Genomic DNA, 20,292 nt, shown 5'->3' with positions numbered 1-20,292 from the left:
AAACACAAGTTAGGCAAAGTTACTGCAGGGCAGAGTTAAAAAAAAAAAAAGACATGCCACTTACATAAGTCCTTCATGAGAACTGACAAATGTTGCATGTAGAGTTGAGTACTGTATATTTTATATATCAATTGTCTTCCATGTCTATTTGAGGTTTACTGCATTACTTAGTATAACGGCTTTTTTCATCTAAATGTTACAGAGAATTTATGGGATATTCAGTAATAGACCACTGTTTGGAACTTCAAAATAAATAATACTCAGATTGCAGATGAATCAGGGCAAAATGTACCTGCAGACTTGCAAGGTGGGGAAAAAAGTCAGTAGCGAGGGTCAGTAGCTCCTTAAAGCTACACTATATAAACAAATGAATTGGGCACCTGACCCTTCCAACCATATGTATTTTTTTTCTTTAAACTGTTACCACAATGATAGATAGGATGTCTTTTGAGGCAGTAGAATCAAATTCAGCATGACAATGCCTCTGTACACAAATCAAGCTCCAAGTAGAATACATAGTTTGCAGTGGAAGATCTTGAGGGGCCTTCTGTTGAGCTCTGACCTCAACCCAATTAAAGACCTTTTGGATGAATTGAGCTCTGACTGCACCCCAGGCCTCCTCAGTCTACATCAGTACCCTGACTACTAACATCTTTGTAGCTGAATTAGTACAAATTTCCACAAGCACACTCCAAAATCTAGTGAAACACCTTCCCAGAAGAGTGGAGGTAATCATAACAGCAAATGGGGACAAATGCAGAATGGAATGTTCAGAAAACATATATAAATCTTATGGTCAGATATAAATCTATGTACAATATAAATTGTATTTTTTAATTGTAAATGCAAATTATGACATGATTTCATAATAATATCTGTAATATTCATAATATTATAATAAAACCCCAAAGTGATTATTTACTAATAACAAAAAAATCTGTATCTCTTATACCACAAAAATCTGCCAACGCTAACAAGTTATCATTATTATCCAAATCGACACAGAATTATATCTGTGGAAGAGGGGCATGGTCGGTGAGACCCGGTTTATGAAAGGAGGGCCTGGGAAGCTGAATAGTAAAGATCCTGAAGAATCAGTATTGAGACTTTAACTGCCCTGTGTTGTAAATCACAGCGAGCAATTTTGAAAGGGTAGGCGATAAAAAATGAATAAAAATGACATATGAAGTCTAATGAAATTGCCAATGAATTGATTTGATGTAGCCTGTAACAGATATTCACCTCTCTAAATATTTAAGCCAATTATTGCCTTCCTACAAATTGGTGAGCACGCGAGATCCTCTTCGGGCAAGACATAAAGCCGACCGAGATCTGAATAGTGCTTGCAAGATAGTGTCCATATCATTCACCCTGAATTACACAGTGCAAGAACATGTTACTGAAGATTCTTTTAACCTTTACAGCACCCATATTGATCCAGACAAGGCTTATCAGGCTGAAATCAGGTCTTCCAGCCAGCCTTGTTTAAGCGTCTCTCGGTTCTCCATGCATTTAAAAAACAAAGCGGTCCCTCTGCACTCGTTAGTTACATTTTTACGAAGGATTAAGTTGTTTTGGGTGAGGGACAAATAAAGCAGGTGTGAGAGGGTGCGACATGGAAGCGGTGGGGTTTTTAATCCTTTAAATGTCAGCTCAGAGTGAGCATTCATGGTTTCACATGTTCTCTGTTATGGATTATAGTCTATCATTTGCCTATTAGGAAAAAATACCCAGCACTTTTTTTTTTTTTTTTGCAAATCTGTTTATACTTAAATCATAACCAATAGAACTGTGACTGTGATATATTGCAATTGTGAAAAAATATGAAATAGGGCACAATATCCAGTCATGACATAACATCACTCATTTGTGACTTCCACTATATGCACAAAAGTTTGTGGACACCCAACCATAGTATTCGTATGTGCTTTTTAAACATCCCATGAAAAATGTAGTCCCCATTTGCTTTTAATAAACTTCATTCTTCTGAGAAGATGTTCCACTAGTTTTTGGAGTGTGCTTGTGGAGATTTGTATTAATTCTGATGCAAATGTCTTAGTAAAGTCAGTTGCTGATGTAGGATGAGGAGGCCAGGAGTACAGTTTCTGTTAGCAGACTATTAATTTGCATGACATTTTTTCAAGTGTAAGATAAAATGTTTTAAATCATGCGCAAATGAGATGTAATTGTAAGATACATTTTGAAAAAAATCTGCACAATCTTTTCTCATACCTACATGAGTTTTGCATGGACTCGTGATAACGCAGCGTATGAAGCTCTGGGATTTGAGATTACGAAAATGTTTCTTTCCAGTACAAGATATGACTGATGAAAGCTGCATTACTTTTTCTTAATTTAAAATCATGTAGAAATTGTGCCTCTTCGAATTCCTACCGATTTTGTATAAACCCGAGAACAGAGTGCGGGGTTCAGTAGATCGTGCTGGTACATCGTGGATAAGAGCCACTCAGGAGAAAAGTCCTCAAATTTCCTCCTACATGCTGATAATAGATATGTTTAGCATCAGGGGAGCTCACACTTTAATAGACTTTTTAACTTGTGATCTCGGTGCAAAATGAAACATACAGCATAATTGAATCAGCCGTACAGATTGCAGCAGTCCTATTGTGAGTCTCATCCCCCCACAATGCTCTTGTGCTCTTCTCGAATTATCAGTTTTTCCAAATTAACGGCTGACTGCCTTCCACGGAGAACTGCCATTGTATCCTATGATTATTGTGATTTTGCAGTTAGATCGAGATACTGTGAAGTCCTAAAGCCAAGTTCATAAAAAAAAAAAAATACAAAATCCTACAATATACTGTACTTTGTACATACATTGTGAAGGCGTATTTTAATTTATACTAACATTTTTTTTTTTTTTTGCAAAAATGTTGAGAGCTAACACTGTACAACAAACAGAAAAAAGAGAATTGGGAGGAAATTTTGTAAAAAAAAAAAAATATTACAATTAAACTAGAATTTATTTAACTAATAAAATGTGCTTTTTGCAGTTTTCATGTAGAAATATCAGCTGTAAAAAAAAAATTACTGGTTAAAAAAAGTTCAGTGTTAATGCAAAGAAATATATAAGAATATGGATATGTGTATGTTTGGAAAATATGTATAGAATTTGTGTGTAAAACTGCAGTATGTGTGTGAGAATACCGATAATAATGTTTTTTATTTGGTTATCGGTTTACTTAAAAACCTTATTTATTAATCTTCTGCTTTATTTAATTTTTTTGTAGTCTACTCTTTTTTAAAACATTATTACAAAATATACCTGATAAGAACAAATACACTCAGAGTATTTAGCTTTTGAGTAGGGGTGTTTTTTTGCCACATAAATCTAGTTTTCTATTAAATTATATTATATTATAAATTATATTAAATATATTATAATAGATTTTCTTTAATGATTTTTGGGATTCTTTTTCATCTTTCTTTTCTGCAGTTTTGGTGGGGTTTTTTTTCACCATACTGTAATAAAGTAAACTTTTAAGTGTTGAGATTTCACAATACTGACCGCACCTTTAATACCTCGCTCCATACCTATAAATACCCAGTCCCAGTATATTCCTACACCTGCATGATCCAGTCCACTACACTGCTTCTACCCCCTCTTATATTTGACAACTACTTCAGATGATCATAAGCGCTCCTCCTGGTTGGAGATGCTACAGTTCCGCATTATGCTTGCTGTTTATTCCATATGCATGTGTGTTGGAAAGAGTGTTGGATTTTTTTTTTTTTTTTTGAGGCCAGCATCTGCAGAGTCTCTCCTGGGACTGGGCCGCTGAAGACAAGCTGCTCATTAGCCAGAGAGGAAAAGGAACACTCACAGATGGCTGTCAACGTTCAAACACACCGTTGGCTTCAGCAAACAATTCAATCCAGTTTGCTTTTCTGCTCTTTCGTTATGACATCGCAATATTCCAGCTATTTGTTTATAAGTTTCCTGGATACAAAAAGTATGGAAGAAAGAGAGAGAGAGGAAAAGAGAGAGATAGAGGTAAAGAGGTAAAGAGTGGCACGTAGTGACGTGTGAAAACGTGTTTCTAATGAGTGTGCTGAATATCGAACAGGAGTTGTCATTCATCAGCCTAAATTACTGCCTTTGCTTTTTGATGCCGTGCTGTCTGTTCAGTGGCACAGACATTGAAATCAATTAGTCGCTTTACCTTTCGCACAAAGAAACCTTCCATCTTCTTCTTGACGTGCACATGTCATAAATAAATGGACGTCCATCCAGGTGCAAGGCACCAACCCTCAATCTTCTCAATCTCATGTGGACTAATTGCTGGGACCCCCGCTGTGGTTTTAGGCTCCTGGAACTACAGTCAGGAGACAGAAATAGAAAAAATCCTTAGCAGGGAGGCTGATGTATTGCTCTTCATCTCTACATTATGCTTTGCTAATTGATAGTCTGCTGCAGATTTATACATAGACAAACCCACTGGAGCAGATTCTATAACGTCCTTGTTTTTACAGCAGTTACAACCTTGCAGTTAGAAATGGAATAAAGGCTGAACACAGTAAACAAAATAAAGGTATATTTGTAGGACAGTTACATGCATAATAAAAGGAATAATCTAAAATGAATTACTGTGATATTTTATATTTATCATGCATCCTTTTTCTTTTTTTCATTCTTCCATTTTTTCCTCTTATTTTGTTTTGTTGTTGATGTTATTGTCATTGCTGTTATTATTATTATTCCAATTCATCCCAAAAGTGTTCAATAGAGTCAGACCTCTATTGCAGGCCACTCAAAATCTTCCATGTAAAGCATACTGTATCTTCATGGAGCTGGCTTTTTGTATTGTCATGCTGGAGCAGGTTTGGGTCTCCTAGTTTAACTAAATCGGCAGCAGATTTTATTGGCAAGAAAGAGAACTCCGATTGGCTAATTAGTTTAGCGAATAAGCACACGAGAAAAACATGGAACACGCTTGTTTTAATGTTTCTATCGTCTTTGCAACTTAGAGGACATAAATGATAAAAGCTACACGAATCTGTTACTAATGATTGCGGCATGCGAAAACATTGCTTTATATATGTTTATATATTCATTCATGGTTTGCATATTGTTTATAGTCTATGCCGAATACGGACTACTGCCACCTACTGGTATGAGAGAGTTATGTTTTCACGCAAGCGCAAAACATACACACACGGTTTGGTGCCAAACAAGTTTATCTTAGTCTCATTAGACCACAGGACATGGTTGCAGTAATTCATGCTCTTGGGCAAGTTGTCTTCAGCAAACTGTTTGTGGGCTTTCTCGTGAACCAGCTTCAAAAGAGGCTTTCTTTTGGGACTACAGCCATGCAAACAGACATGTTGCAGTGTGCATCTTATGGAATGCTGGTACCTGGATCTTAGATCATATTAATACAAAATAATTTACAATTTTAATACCTAATAAATGTTTTTAGGCTGAACAACCACCGTATAGAACACAAGCAGAGAAAAGATGATGATCAGGAATGTCTGTCCAATTGAGTGAGTCATATTTACATCACTGACTCCCTTTGTCTCATCTTCGTTAGCCATACTTCCATTTCAGGAACCGAGGCTGCATCTGTACGCTTCCCCTATCGTGCTGATTCCATTTTCTCCGTGGCACATGGAGAATGAAGCCACCAGTGTGACCAAGAGTGCCTGGGTGCGACCTGGTCGTTGTGCTGGAGGGTCTATCTGAGCCCCCCTTTGAGCCGTTGGCCCAGGCATCTTGGAGGCACCTTACAGTTAAGACTGTGTTTATATTGGCTAGAAGAGAGTAGGAGAATTACAGGCCTTATCTGTGGCCCCCTCGTTTCTGGAGTTTGCTCCAGGTATGGCCAGTGCCTTTTTGTACCCTAGAAGGGGTTACATCCCCAAGGTGCCCTCTGTCTTCCCATGACCTGTTAGGCTACAGGCATTCTATCCTCCTTCATTTCAGGCCCCAGACCAGAAGAAGCTGAACCAGCTGTGTCCGGGACGAGCACTGGACACTTATGTCCACAGGACGAGTCCCTGGAGAAAATCAGATCAGCTACTCGTCTGAGAGGCCTCCCTGCTAACAAGTAGACCCTGAGCAGATGGATCATTGATGCTACTGCATTCTCTTATGAGTTCTCTGGTCTCCCCGCTCTTTTCAGGGTAAAAGCTCACTCTACCTGGGGTGTGGCAGCCTCAAAGGCTTGGTCCTCTGCAGTGTCCCTCTAAGACATCTGCAACGCTGCAGGCTTGTCCACCCCACTGACCATCATCAGGTTTTATAACTTTGCCCTTAGTCACTTCTGGCCCCTCCTTTCTTTCGACCTAGCTGTGCTTATCACACTAGTCAGGGACTGGTCTGTCTGGCGGTATTGGATCCTCTTGTTCCCGAAGCATTGCAATGCAGCTTGAGTTCCTGAAAAGGAACGTCTCTAGGTTACGTATGTAACTGTAGTTCCCTGAAGGAACGAGACGATTATGCCACACTGCCGGCATCCCTGCAACTGCTTCCTTCTCTTTTACAGAAGCTGGTGCAGGCTTCACTCCATGTGCTTTTTATTGCTTTCTGGCCGGTGACGCCGCACCTTTCATTGGACAGATTACACACGTGATTCAGAGTGTGAACAACGCAGAAGCGTTCCCAGAGCGTTGTGACGCAGTGCCTCGTTCCCTCGGGGAACTAGGGTTACATAGGTAACCTAGAGATGTTTTTTGTTGCCTTTTGCCTTGCGTGTTGTTAGCTTCATAAACTAGCCTACGTTTGTGGTGTGTGAGAGCCAGTAATAATACACCAGTGGTAGATTGAAAAATCCATGCAATGAGAAGAAATAGGTTGATGGGCTAAAAATGGTGCACAATGAGAAAATAAATATGAATCATGCCACCAAATAGATTAAAACTAAATTCACGTGTCTGGTTTTAAAATGTAAGAAGGAGAAAGTACAGATATTTGTGTGAAAAATGAAAGTGAATGTAAAAAGTTGTTAGAAAGGTAAACAGTGAAGTAAATTACTGATACCAGAAAAATCTACTCCAGTACAGTATTTGTACTTCATTCCCACCTCTGTTGAGTTTTTTGTGTAGAATTGTAATTGAGCTCGCAGCAGCATAAGTCAGCATCAGAGCTGACCTACTTGTAAAAGTTTGCTATGTTATTTTGCTGTTTGCCTCTCACTTTTTGTGCCAGCTCTAAAAATAAAACTGCTGACCGATTTTAACGCTTTTTTTCATGACAGTACTCTAAAACATAGATGCTGTGCTGTGATAAAAACACAGAAATATTGAAACCTCATCGTCATTATGCATTTCATATTCATGTTCAGTTTTAAAAATAACATTATTATTACCTGGATGTAGCTAAACAAATAGGTATATGTCTTCCATCGGATAATTACTGTGGTGATTAGTATATTTCATATGGCAACAATTTATGAAACTCTAACTGATGCAGTGATTAGCTTCTCATTGCTTGTCTAACTATTTCAACTATTATCCTGTGGTTGAGGAAAACATGTTACTCTGTTTTAGAAGGGTCAATATATTAGTCAAGTAAACAACTAAAACAACTACTAAAATTGGGGTAAGAAGTAGAACTGTCTAATGCATTAGTAAATAAAATAAAAAAATAGTGGTCAACCATCATGTAATAATAATAATAATAATAATAATAATAATAATAATAATAATAATAATAATAATAATAATAATATATATATATATATATATATTATTATTATTATTATTATTATTATTATTATTATTATTATTATTATCAATCTAATCTCTGCCATTCTGGTTTTATTTCAGTTTTAGGTTTAGCTCAGTCCTGACTACATTGTTTTTATACTAGAGGCATTTTCCACCATGTTTGTAACATAACAAAAAAAGAGAGAGGAGGAGGAGGAGGGGGTGGTTGGAAAGAGAGAGAGAGAGAAAAAAAAGGTCATTTGTGGTTAATGTATCCAGACTGGTTCTGAAAAATTGCTCTACGTGTCACAAAATGCCAGATGATATCGTCGACATAATCTCTGTTTAATTTGACAGAAATATCGCTGTCACAGTGGTGCCACACAGCACCGCCGGGGCCTCGGAGGAAAACCCTCACCGCTCGCCATCCTTCACCTCTGTTCCTGCTTTACAGAATAAAAAATAACCAAGGGACACAGTCTCTATCCGCACACACAGCATGGCCCTAATGGATAATAATGCAGCCATGTCAAGTTGCTCATTATTGCTCTGGTTGGCATGCATGCACACACACACATGCACACACACACACACACACACACACACACACACACACACACACTCTGATGCATACTCAGCTCCATCATTAAAGAGGATGATGGTGATGGTGGCTGACGGCAGCCTCTGTGCATCTCCAATCCGCCATGTCCGTCATTTTGATTGACAGGACGGATGGAAAGGGGGAGAACTTTGCCCAGAAGGTGAGCCTGTGATTTCAAACATATATAAATGATCTCTGTTTAGTTTCAGCTGAGCTTTTCCTTCCTCACAATACACACTCTTTACATGTCACAAATTAGGATACATACTTTTCTATAACATTTTTGGTACAAAACTTTGTGAACACCTGAACATAAGATTCGTTGCTTTTTGAACATCTCATAACCTCCACGCTTTTGGGTAGATTATAGAGTTTGCTTATGGAGATTTCAGGCAAAAGGGCATTAGTTAAGTTAGGTATTGATGTAGGTGAGATAAAAAGTCTGGGGTGTAGTCTTTCGATTCATCCACTGCATTTCGTTGCCTTGTACTTGTACATGTGTAATGACAATAAAGTTGAATCTAATCTAATCTAATCTAAAGGTCTTCCATTCTAACCCATGTTAAGCACATCTGGCTGTTTTTGTGCACAGGAGCACTATCATGCTGGAACAGGTTCGGGTCTCCATGTTTAGATAGTGAAGGGAAAAGTGAATGCTAACACACCCAATGGCATCATATACAATTGTGTTCTTTCATCTTTGTGTTAACCGTTTGAGGAAGTACCACATATGGCTAAATAGAAATTTGCAATTGTGTAACCAGGAAATTAATTTACATAAAAGTTATTAATTTGTCACTGATGGAGACGTGTGTTAATTGCAGTCTAAATTCATTCCTTATTGTTTCTGGTTCCAAGTTCTGCTTCCATAGTAATCTCAAATATTTTATTGCAATAGATGTCGGACCATCAGCAGCATCTTTATCAGTAGTTGAATCAGAATTTCTAAGTGATGAAATTCCCCCACTGGATAGGGGTAAGGGTCTAAAGTTTCAATGAATCAACAAATAAATAAATAAACAAAAGATTTTTTGTTCAGTCTTCTTTCTCTTTTTTTCTTAAAAAAATCCAGGTTTCTTTTGTTTAAAAAAAATGTTTATTCCATAATTAAATTCTTTTGTCGTATTGCCTCCTAAAAGCTCCAGGGTTTGATCCTGAGCTACAGTCTACTGAGTTACTGTCTGTTACATGCATTATTGTTCACATGGGTTTCATCTGAGCTCTCCAGTTTCCACACACCTCCCAGAACAATGCAAGTAAATATGAATGTGTATGTATGTTATAATTGACTTATCATTCAAGGTTAATCCTGTCCATACATTTAAAATGAATGAACAAAGGAATTCTCCAGAACATTTTTTTTTCTCCAGAAAAAAGCTTCTTATTAATGTAAGTGTATAAAATATTCTTTCTTTTAAAAAATTTTCAAGTCTGTGAGTACAGAAGCTGCTTTATTTTCCGGGTTGTATTTCAAATCCTAGGTTTATATTAAAGTAAAGGTTCTTAAGTATATTATCATTTCTATAGCAACAACCTCCTTACAGGGACTTGTATGGAAGATCTGACATAATCTAAGATGTACCCTTTATTCGTTTCTATAGTGGAGCCTTTTGTAAGGAGTACATTTTCTTTCACATTTGGAAGGAATCTCCAGTGTCAGTGTCCAGTTATAAAGCAGCGTCTTTCTTTTTCTTATTCATTTCAACAAAGAAAGAAAATCAGAAGAAAGGCTGGCAATGGAATGATGGAACATGATGTTTATATTTTCTGTAAAAAAAAAAATAAAAAATGTGCTGAACATCAACATTTTACTAACTACCACTTTACTCAAGCGTCACATTTTTTCATCCCTGTCCTCCGTTTTCTTTTTCTTTTTTTCTAAAGAGCACTCTAGCACTACTTTGCTGAGCGCACGTACGTACAGCGAGCTGTCTGATCTCCCTACGTCTTTATGTGAAACAATTAAGGGCCTGTCGAGTGAGGTCAAACAGAAACACTGTGAAAGGAAGCTCGAATGCGAAATTGATTTTTTTTCCACCCCCCCCGTTTATTCATTTCTTTCCCCCCATTCTGGTGCTTAAAAACAGTGAAGTGAGTGCTCTTTGCCCATGTAAAAAGAGCCCATTATCAAAGCATTACGATGCGATTAGACTGACATTTTCTTAAGAAAACTAAGAGCAGAGAAAGCAAGCAAAAGAGAGGGGGGGCATTATAAAAAGGAAAAGAGGGACTCCAGATTTTATCGTGAGGCTAGCACACATACTGATCTTTGAAGCCGCTTATTATGGAGGGTGCTAAGAGGACAAGCGGGCTGGTGTTCAGATCAGAGGAATGTTCGTCAAAAACGCACCTGCTAGATCTTACTATCGTGGCATGTCAGTCAGCGTCGCTGTCCGCAGAGCACTCACAATTCTTAATACCGTGTCACTATCGTCACTCATCATCAACATAGGCTAGTTCCAGTTTTAAGAACTGGGCTGAAAATAATTGATGAGGAGACAGGAGAATGTTTCGTACACCTAGATGTAAGTATTTTACTATTGGGATTATTACAGTGATGAAAGAAGTGTTTGGTGACTGTGAAACAATTGCATGCCAGGAGAATCAACGGTTTTCACATGCCATGTTAGCAGTTATGGAACTATTAGTATAAGTATATCATGGGGTCTTATCATTGCTATAGCAGGAAGGATGTAGGGAAAACTATTCTATACCCACACATAAACAGACACACACACACACAATGTTTTTATACATTGTGGGCACATCCTGACAAATCCTTACATTGTAGGGACCCCCTTTGGAAGGTGTTGTATGTCTAAAACAAATCATGGACAAATACAATTTTAAACATGATCTCAATTCCCCTAGAAAAATCTTAATGCGACATAAAAATAGTTATGACCTGATACACTGGGTATAAGGTAATGCACACACACACACACACACACACACACACACACACACACACACACACACATTTGTATACATTGTAGGGACCTGTTCACAAATCCTTACGTTGTGGGGACTTAAAATGCAACAGGATAGTGTGAACTCTTTTCTGTTGCTCCATTGAGACACCTATAGGTGGTACACCTTAAGGTCGAGTCCTAAAATAGGAGAAAAAAGTGTGTGAAGATCCTGGAATAGTGATGCTAAAATATCTGCTTCATACTGATGGCAGTCTAGTCTGGAAGTAGTACTTGGTGGGCCTGAATGTTTCCCCAATTCAGGTCATAGATTTACATACCTAGTGCCTTGCAAAATTTGCAAAATTTTTGTAATTAAAAACAATAATTAAGAGGGATCATGAAAATTGCATTTATTTCTTTAAATCAGTGTTATCCTAAATTAGCTATTAATTTTATTATTATAACATAGCAGATGTTCACATATAATCCACAAAATAATCTATTTAACAGTTGATATTTGCTTAATTCTTAAAAAAAAGTGTTATTACCTGGATGACCAAGTTATATATTGCGTGATAGTTGGTCATTAAGCCTTTGATTGTCCCAAATAATAAAACTGCCCATTAATGTTCTCCAAATGCAACGTCTGCATATTTGCATATTCTCTGCATATTCTGCATACCCTATTTTTCTTACTGATATTTATTGTTAATATGCCACTTATGCACTTCTGGATAGATGCTAACTGCATTTCATTGGCTCTGTACATGTATCTTGCACAATGACAATGAAGTTAAATCTAATCTAATCTAATCTAATCTAATCTAATCTAATCTAATCTAATCTAATCTGAAAATCTGACCCCTTTCCAACTGCAGGACAAATGAGGTACTAATAAGGTACATTTAAAGGTTCAAACATTTATTGATTCATTCATTCTCAAGGAAGGCAACATAATACTGTACATTAAGAGCTGGGGGTAGTGGTAGTATGAGGTGTCAACGTTTCAACAGAATAATTGTTAAAAAATTGTTATTAATTTGTGTCTTATTTAGTGTTTATCATCCTTTAGAAGTCCCTTACAACATTTACATTTGACAGCCCAGAAGACAAAATAGCAACAATCTTTTAATTTGGTCCATTTTGAAAATTCAGTTATTACTGTGTCGTATGACCTGCAATGGCATATGCCACCAAGCCTTTCCAGCTTTTCTTACATCTGTATAATGCAAAAAGATCTACCATGATTTAGTCAAATCTTCTAGGATGAGATCTGAAATTTCTTAAAACCATTTAAGATCTTATGTTTGTCAACTTTCTAACATGATTTTTCTTCCCACCTTCTCCTAATTTTCCCCCCTTTCTTTAATTGATAGGTCTCTTATTCCTCGAATTCTTCAAAAACCTGAAATTCTTTCCTGTCCTTTTTCCTTGTACTATATGTCCTTCTCTTCTCTTCTCTTCTCTTCTCTTCTCTTCTCTTCTCTTCTCTTCTTCTCTTCTCTTCTCTTCTCTCTCTTCTCTTCTCTTCTCTTCTCCTCTTCTCTTCTCTTCTCTTGCTTTATTTTCTTTTTTAGTTTGTTCATCTTTCTTTTTATTTATTTTCTTTTAAATTTTTGTCAAACTATTTTCTCCTCTTTTTCTTTTAAATCTCATTTCTTTTTTCTTTTGTTTTTTTTTTAGTTTCTTTGATTACTTTTCTTCAGTCTTTTGTCATCTCATTTTCCTTTTTCTTCTCTTGTCTATTGCCTTGTCTTGTATTGTCTCTTCTTACTTTTCTTTTCTTTTTCTTATCTTCTGTTTTATTTAATTTTTTTTGTTTTTGTTTACTAATTACCTTTTTAAATTGTCTTTATTCTTACTTTATTCTAAACACTTATCTTTAATTTTCTTAATTTTCTCCTCCTTTTTTTTCTTTTCTCTTCTCTTTTGCCCTACTCTTTTTCAGTAATCTCCTTTTTCTCCCCTCATCTTCTTTTCTTTTATCGTCTCTCTCTCGCAATCACTACAATAAATTAGTCCCAGTACAAATTAGCAGTAGAACAGAATAGTTTCACAGAATCACACATGGTCCTGGAGGAAGAGATGAGGAACGGCTGAGGAAGAAAGGAGGATGAGATGAGGAACGGATGGGAAAGAGATGAGAGAAGGCTGGTTAAGCTTATTATGTCAGCTGAAGATGGATTATTAGTTGGCAGAAGCGACACCTGTTCTTGACTGGCATCATCCCACTAAAGGTCATCTCGCTCTGAGTAAACACATTTCAATGTCCTTTTCAGATCCGTGTTTACAATGGCGCTCTAATAAACAGCACAGATTACATTATGTGGCAGAGGTCCAGTAATGTTTACTGCACAGTTACAGTGTTATGAAAAGACACACAGAGAGAGCAAGAGAGAGACAGGAAAAGAGTAAGTGAGTAAGAGAGAGAGAGAGAGAGAGAGAGAGAGAGAGAGTGTGTGTTGGTTGATACTCTTTTTTTTTTTTTTTACCGTGCATGTCGGCTGAAATCATCACTCAGGCTGTAATGCCATGCTCGAGCTTGTTAAGAGGATATCATTATCACGAGCTCTCGGCAGTAAGCTGGAGATTTAGTTAAATATAGTGGCCTTGTTTTGTTGCCCTTTTTTGTGTTTTTTTTTTTTTTGAGCCGATCTCTCCCGCGACGATTCGCTTGCATCGAGCAGCCAGCGTTTTCTTTTCCTTTCACACTCGCAGCCAATCTCAAGACTAGCCGGGCCTGGGGAAGCAATTTAGGAAGGGACTTACATGTTTTCAAAGCTTGCTGGGAATTGTGGAGCAGGCGACAACCCAAAGCATTAAAGCTCACACTCTCACCAGCATGCTGTAACGGGATGGAGAGACGTTCAAAACCGAGAGATAGAGAAATGCAGATTCTGGAGGGGAGTTTACATTAGGGAATAGTTTACGTTTGATATATTTCTGGTGGGCAGCAAAGAAGAGCAGAATTGTTGTAACAGGATTTACGCAGCCGTTTGGGTACAGTAGGATATAAATACCTTTATACTTCTATACGTTTGGATTAAAAAAAGCCCTTCCTGAAATGTTTTTTTCGTTTTCACACTTGCCAACATTTGTTTATCTGATGTACAATGACACATTTTATTCGTTTATAGATATGTGTTAGGTTGTCGAAAATCTGCAAGGTCCTGTTATCGCTTGTGTTAAAAAGCAATAAACAGTTATTCCCCCAAAAGCATTTTTTCATTCTTTAATTTTTCTTCTCTTTTTCTCTCTCTTTCTCCCTTTATCTCATTCTCTTTTCATGTTACAAAGAAAGCACAAAGTCATAAATAATTTTCTGTTGTGCAAAATCTTTAAAACTGAAAACTCTACAAAAATGACACAGTTAGCAGAACCAAACTGGTGACAGTGGCAAAAAAAATCTCCTTGAGATGGTAAGAGAAAAAATCCCTGAGAAACCCCTGACACAAAATGGAACACATCCTCATCTGGGTGACACCGAATGTCCATTCATTATAGTTTCATCATTATTGAGGTTCTCAACTGTTCCCTGATGGACACTTGAATGCCAATTTGTTCATGGCAATTGCAGCCCTAAACCAGCTGTTACCATAGGAACCATGATGTATTAAGCTGGTGATTTAGCTGCTATTGGAGAATATGAATTCACAGCTTCTGACCAATCAGAATCAAGCATTCAACCATGGGAAAGGTTTATAACGCATCATAAAGATGATTATTTTTAAGATTTGTAATGATTTTTGTAAAAAAAATTTTTGATGTAATCTAATAAATAAAATAAATTGCATTATGATCAATAAAGAAAATTCTTGTTATTAAAGAATTAATAAAACATTATCACAGACATCGGGCACAGCAGCCAGGGGGGATGTGTGGGAAATGTCCCCACTTCACTTTGAAATTAGGATGATTTTGTTCCATGCACTTTTTTCAAGCATACTGAGCACACCAAAAAAAATCATACGTATTTCTCTTCTATTAAATATGTGGGTATCCAATCGAAGGGGTGTGGGTGAACTAATATCCAGCCAATCACAGCATGGGTCAAAGTTCATAATCGTCATCTCGAGTGTATAAAATCGTTATAAATGTTTTCTTTAGCAGTTATTTTAGTTATTTAGTTGTCTGGTACATTACTCCACTGCAGAAAGAAACAGAGGACAATAATATGTTTTTTTCAGACGCACACTATAAGTTTGTATTATATTAATGATCAATACGTTTTCATTAAAGCAAACAACTTGTTATGAAGTGTAACTAAATACTGTGAATACCAGAACTGTACAATATTGTTAATACTTGAACTTGTAAATAATTTATTCATTTATTGGCTTATTGTGATTATAGATGCAGTGATTCTCTAATGACTGCACTTATTCTTTCTAATAAATCTCCGAAAAATAATATTAAAAGTCATAGTTCACTCAAAAAAGTTTGCACAGCACAACACACACACACACAAACACACACACACACACACACACACACACACACACACACACACACACACACACAATATATGATAAAATATCTTGAAGTATGTTTATTCATTAAACCAAAAATGTGCATCTTTTTTAGTTATCAATGCTTTTCATAATACGGTCAAATATATAATTTAAAATATCAGATTTTATGTGAAGAAAAGAATATTCGCTTGGAACAAAATTTTTGGGGGGTAATCAGTTCCTTTAAACCAGAGATGCCCAAATCTTTTCCTATTAAGCTTGAGTGAAATTAAATTAGCATTTTACGAAACTGTACTATATTGTACTCTGTAATCTGCTTAACTAATGCAGTTCAGCTTTCAGAGTTTCATGAAACTTTAATAAATAGTCCTGGCATTTGCTCTTATCCAAAGTGACTTACAATTATCTCATTTATACAACTGAGCATTTGAAGGTTGAAGGTCTTTCTCTGAGGCCCAGCATTGTGCCTTTGTGGTGTTGAGATCAGAAGTCCAATCTTAATCACTCAAGAAACCACATTTCTCAATTGTACAAGATAAACCTAGAAACAAGCCCATGTATAGTACAATACAGTTCAATACATATTACTGCTATTCAGGCTACAAGCTATAAAGCCATATGCATGTAATATCAGTGACCAAATCCCAAGATCCAAGATGGCGCCGCTGCTTTAGGACGCCTTTCTGGACCCTTCGCCAAGATTATGCCCTCTTTTGAACATCTTCATTTTTTTGCACTATTTTTTTAAAAATTACTTTGTCATTATCTAATATATCTTCTCCTATTTTCTTTCATTTTTTCATATTTTCTGTAATTTGATATTTATAATATTTATAGTTCCTCTTATATATTTTAGAAATGAGTTTATTAGAGGGACAGTGCATGTAGGACGTTTTGGAGACAAGGTGAGGGAGATGAGATTGAGATGGTTTGGACATGTGCAGAGGAGGAACATGGGGTATATCAGTAGGAGAATGCTGAGGATGAAGCCTCCAGGAAGGAGGAAAAGAGGAAGATCAAGGAGGTGGTTTATGGATGTGGTGAGGGAAAACATACAGGTTTTAAAGAGGCAGATGTAGAGGACAGTGGCATATGGAGACGGAGGATCCGCTGTGGCGACCCCTAATGGGAGAAGCCGAAAGAAGAAGAAGAAGTTCCTTTTATCTAATGCACAAATTTCTGGGCAGCCAATCAGATTACCATTTCAACGCAAAGTTGTGTTCATATAACTATGTTTGTGACAAATAGACATTTTCAAATTCACTTATATTCGCATTATCATTTCAATTGTACATTTTTTTGCAGCTTAAATACAGTGTTATATAAAATATTTGACTTGTGTGTGAAGGCCATGTCTACAGATAGATGTGCCCCACAAACCCCCTCACACACACACACACATACACACACACCCTTAAAAAATGGCACTGATCAGAGATATAAAAGATTTTTTGAAACATCTGGCACTCTGCCCATTAGTCTTTCGCTTCTTCTTCTCGGAATATGATCGACTTGTGTGTCTTGATATAAAACCTTCTAAATGATTTCAGTTGTTTTTTCCACCCGCCGAGCACATCCTGGCTCCAATCTATTTCCACTCCTAATTAAATAAGTTCATGTCTTAATTAACGGAGATCATGTCGCACTTGCTTACTCGTGCAGGCGGGAAAAACACAACGCAACCCAAAAGAAAAAAAGAACGGAAAAAAAGTATTTTCTGTCACCGCGATTGTTGCGATCGCTTCCCACCATCGGTGTGTGTGCACGATAAAAAGACGAGATTCATTTACATTCTCTGTAGGAGTGAAACATTGTTATGTCCCTTGGCACCCGAAGCCCGTGGCTATCCGCGCACAGGATCTCGGCAACGTCTCCATATTTATGGAAGCGCCTTGTGTCTCTGAGCAGATCGTTGAGAGCGATAAGACGGAGCGGATGAGGAAATAATTGCTCTCTTAGGTGGGAAGTGTGACACACGGCAAGCGAGCGAATACAATAGCAAGACTCATTTTCAGAAGGAAAAGTTCCAGGAAAAAGGCAGGGAGAGATGATGAAATGGCATGTGTTCGATGGAGCAAGAGCTGCAGGGCAGAATGTTGCTGTTCTGTATCATATTAATAGTAATGTGGGGTTCGGAAAGAAGAAATACAAGGTAGCGAAAATATACATGTATATAATAATAAGGATTTATGTTTGTTAAGCAGGAAGTGAGGATTTATAGAGCAAGATTTTGGATGACATTTGACAACAAGAGTCATGTTTTCTTCTCGAATGTCTGATACATTGACTGCTTATGACACTCGTTTTTAAGTTTGTTGCACTCAAAAAAAATTATATTTTATATTTACAAAAGTATTGGGACTGCTGACATTTCCAGTCAGATGTGGTTCTACCCCCAAACTGCATGAAATTGCAAACAATTGTATTGGATACATGGTCTTTCAATGTGGTAGCATTGAATTTTCCTTTCACTTGAACTAGGAGACTCCAACCTGTTCCAGCGTGACAATGCCCCTGTGCACAAAGCCAGCTCCATGAAGATGACTTTACATGGGTTGGAGTGGAAGATCCTGACTGGCCCATTATAGAGCTCTGACCCTTATCCCTATTGAACACCTATGGAATACAATTGCAACTCTGGCTGCACCCCAGGTCTCATCAGCTTACATCAGTACCCTGACTTTACTAACACGCTTGTGAATGAATGAAAAATATCTCCATAAGCACATTCTATCTAGTGAAACATCTTCGCAGAACAGTGAAGGTTATTATAACAGCAAATGGGGATTAAATGTGGATTGGGATGTTCAAAAAGCCAATCCAAATCTTATAGTAAGGTTTTCAATAAACCATTATAATTTATACTCATTTCTGGCTGCCAGGTACATTGATATTAAATCAATTTCTAAATGGGATGATAAGTGCTTGATAAATACTCAGGCTAGGCCTGTATTTATGGTATGAAATTAATATTCATTAAGATTCTGGTACATTCCAGAATCTAATACCACAGCAATTTATCAGCACTAAAAATGTTTTAACTTCATTTAATCCATTTGATTTAATTTACATTTTTAAATATTATTTTAGTCACCAAATGTGGAACATTGTATTTTTGTTCCCACTGGAGACTCCTTTCAAAATAGGTTTGACCTCTGTTGAAACCGATGTCAATGGTATTGAAAATGAATCAAAGTCTTACAACCAATCAGAGTCAAGGATTTACTTATGTAGAGATTTTTCTACATGCAGTGGTAGCAATAGGGATTTAAAAAAAATCATAATTAATAGTCAAGCATTAGAAAAATTTGTGAGGTCTGAATGTTAATAACAGGATTCAGCATTTTTTTATTTAAATGTAACTAAGCAAAATTTCTTAAGTACAAAATTAGTAATGCTTGGATAATAATTTTTCACAATCTAAAATGTCAGCAATTTGAACACGATTCTAAAATGGTGAAAAATTCCCTTTGGGATGATTGAGATGATTTGGGCGGGGCCAAGGCCAATCTTATATTATTTGTGGTAAGACTCAGCAAAATGTCTTAAATTTAGCTTGAGACTGTATCGAAACAAAAGCTCCGGATTGCCAACTCGTAATTCATGTGAACTAACTCATTTAAAAACAAATAAAAATAAAGGTGAAGGGATTGAGCTTGTGCATATACTGATACTGTACAACATTTCCCCCCCTCCTTGCGTACTAGAATCACTGTGTATCATTATTTGATTGGCATAAACTGGCTAATCATTCTTTTCTTTTTTCTTTCCTTTCTGCCTTTCCTTCCCTTTCTTCCTGCACCTTGGTGACATTTGAGAAAAAGCTGGCCCGGTCGCACTGCGAGACAGCGAGAGGGGGGGGGGGAGGAATTTAACCTCAGGAAGAACTTAAAACACTGGAAAATGTCCTCTCCGATTCAGAGGCGATAAGTTCAAATATCAGCCTTTCTTCTCCTAAACAGGATGTTAGTGCCGTCCGCTCCGCCTGCCAAAGCCCGCTGACCCACAATTCCTTTCTGCCTTTCAAAATGCCGCCATTTTAGAAATGCATCTGTGAGTGAGGATGTCACGAAGGTCCTTCCTAATGTCTTGTTTGGTCGCCTCGAACAACAGTACACAGCCGGCAGCCACTGCCGCGAGGTGGGGAGGGGTCCGGGGTGTTGTGTGTGAAGGCGACTTCAATGATTTGCAAAGATTATTTGCGAAAAAGAAGCAGGAAACAAACAGACAGACAGACAGATGGAAAGACAGACAGAAAGAAAGAGAAAGCTGGAGAAAGAGAGAGAGGGTGTCATCTAGTGGTTGTATCAGCCAGGGGAACTGGAAAAAAAACACGAAAGACAGACACTGAATATGTGTATCACTTTGATCTGTATTATTTGTGCTGCCAGTGTCCGCTTTTGTTCTCCGATTCATCCGTCGTTGATTATAAGAATAGCGTCGGAATATCAATTAATTAGCTGCGCAGTAAGTCGACAGATTTGCTTCTAAATACGCATCAGATTGAAGCAGCAAATGAGTTCTGCAGCAGGGGGACCGGTGGAAGCTGTGTGTGGGTGTTGTGTGTGTTGGGTGTGTGATTATCGTGTGACACGTGTGTTTGCAAATCTTTTAATTGAGCAATGTAGATGGTTTG

This window comes from Silurus meridionalis, chromosome 21 (genome assembly GCF_014805685.1).
Source record: "Silurus meridionalis isolate SWU-2019-XX chromosome 21, ASM1480568v1, whole genome shotgun sequence".
NCBI lineage: Eukaryota > Metazoa > Chordata > Actinopteri > Siluriformes > Siluridae > Silurus > Silurus meridionalis.
The sequence above is the reverse complement of the archived record's forward strand: the minus strand, read 5'-3'. Positions refer to the sequence as shown.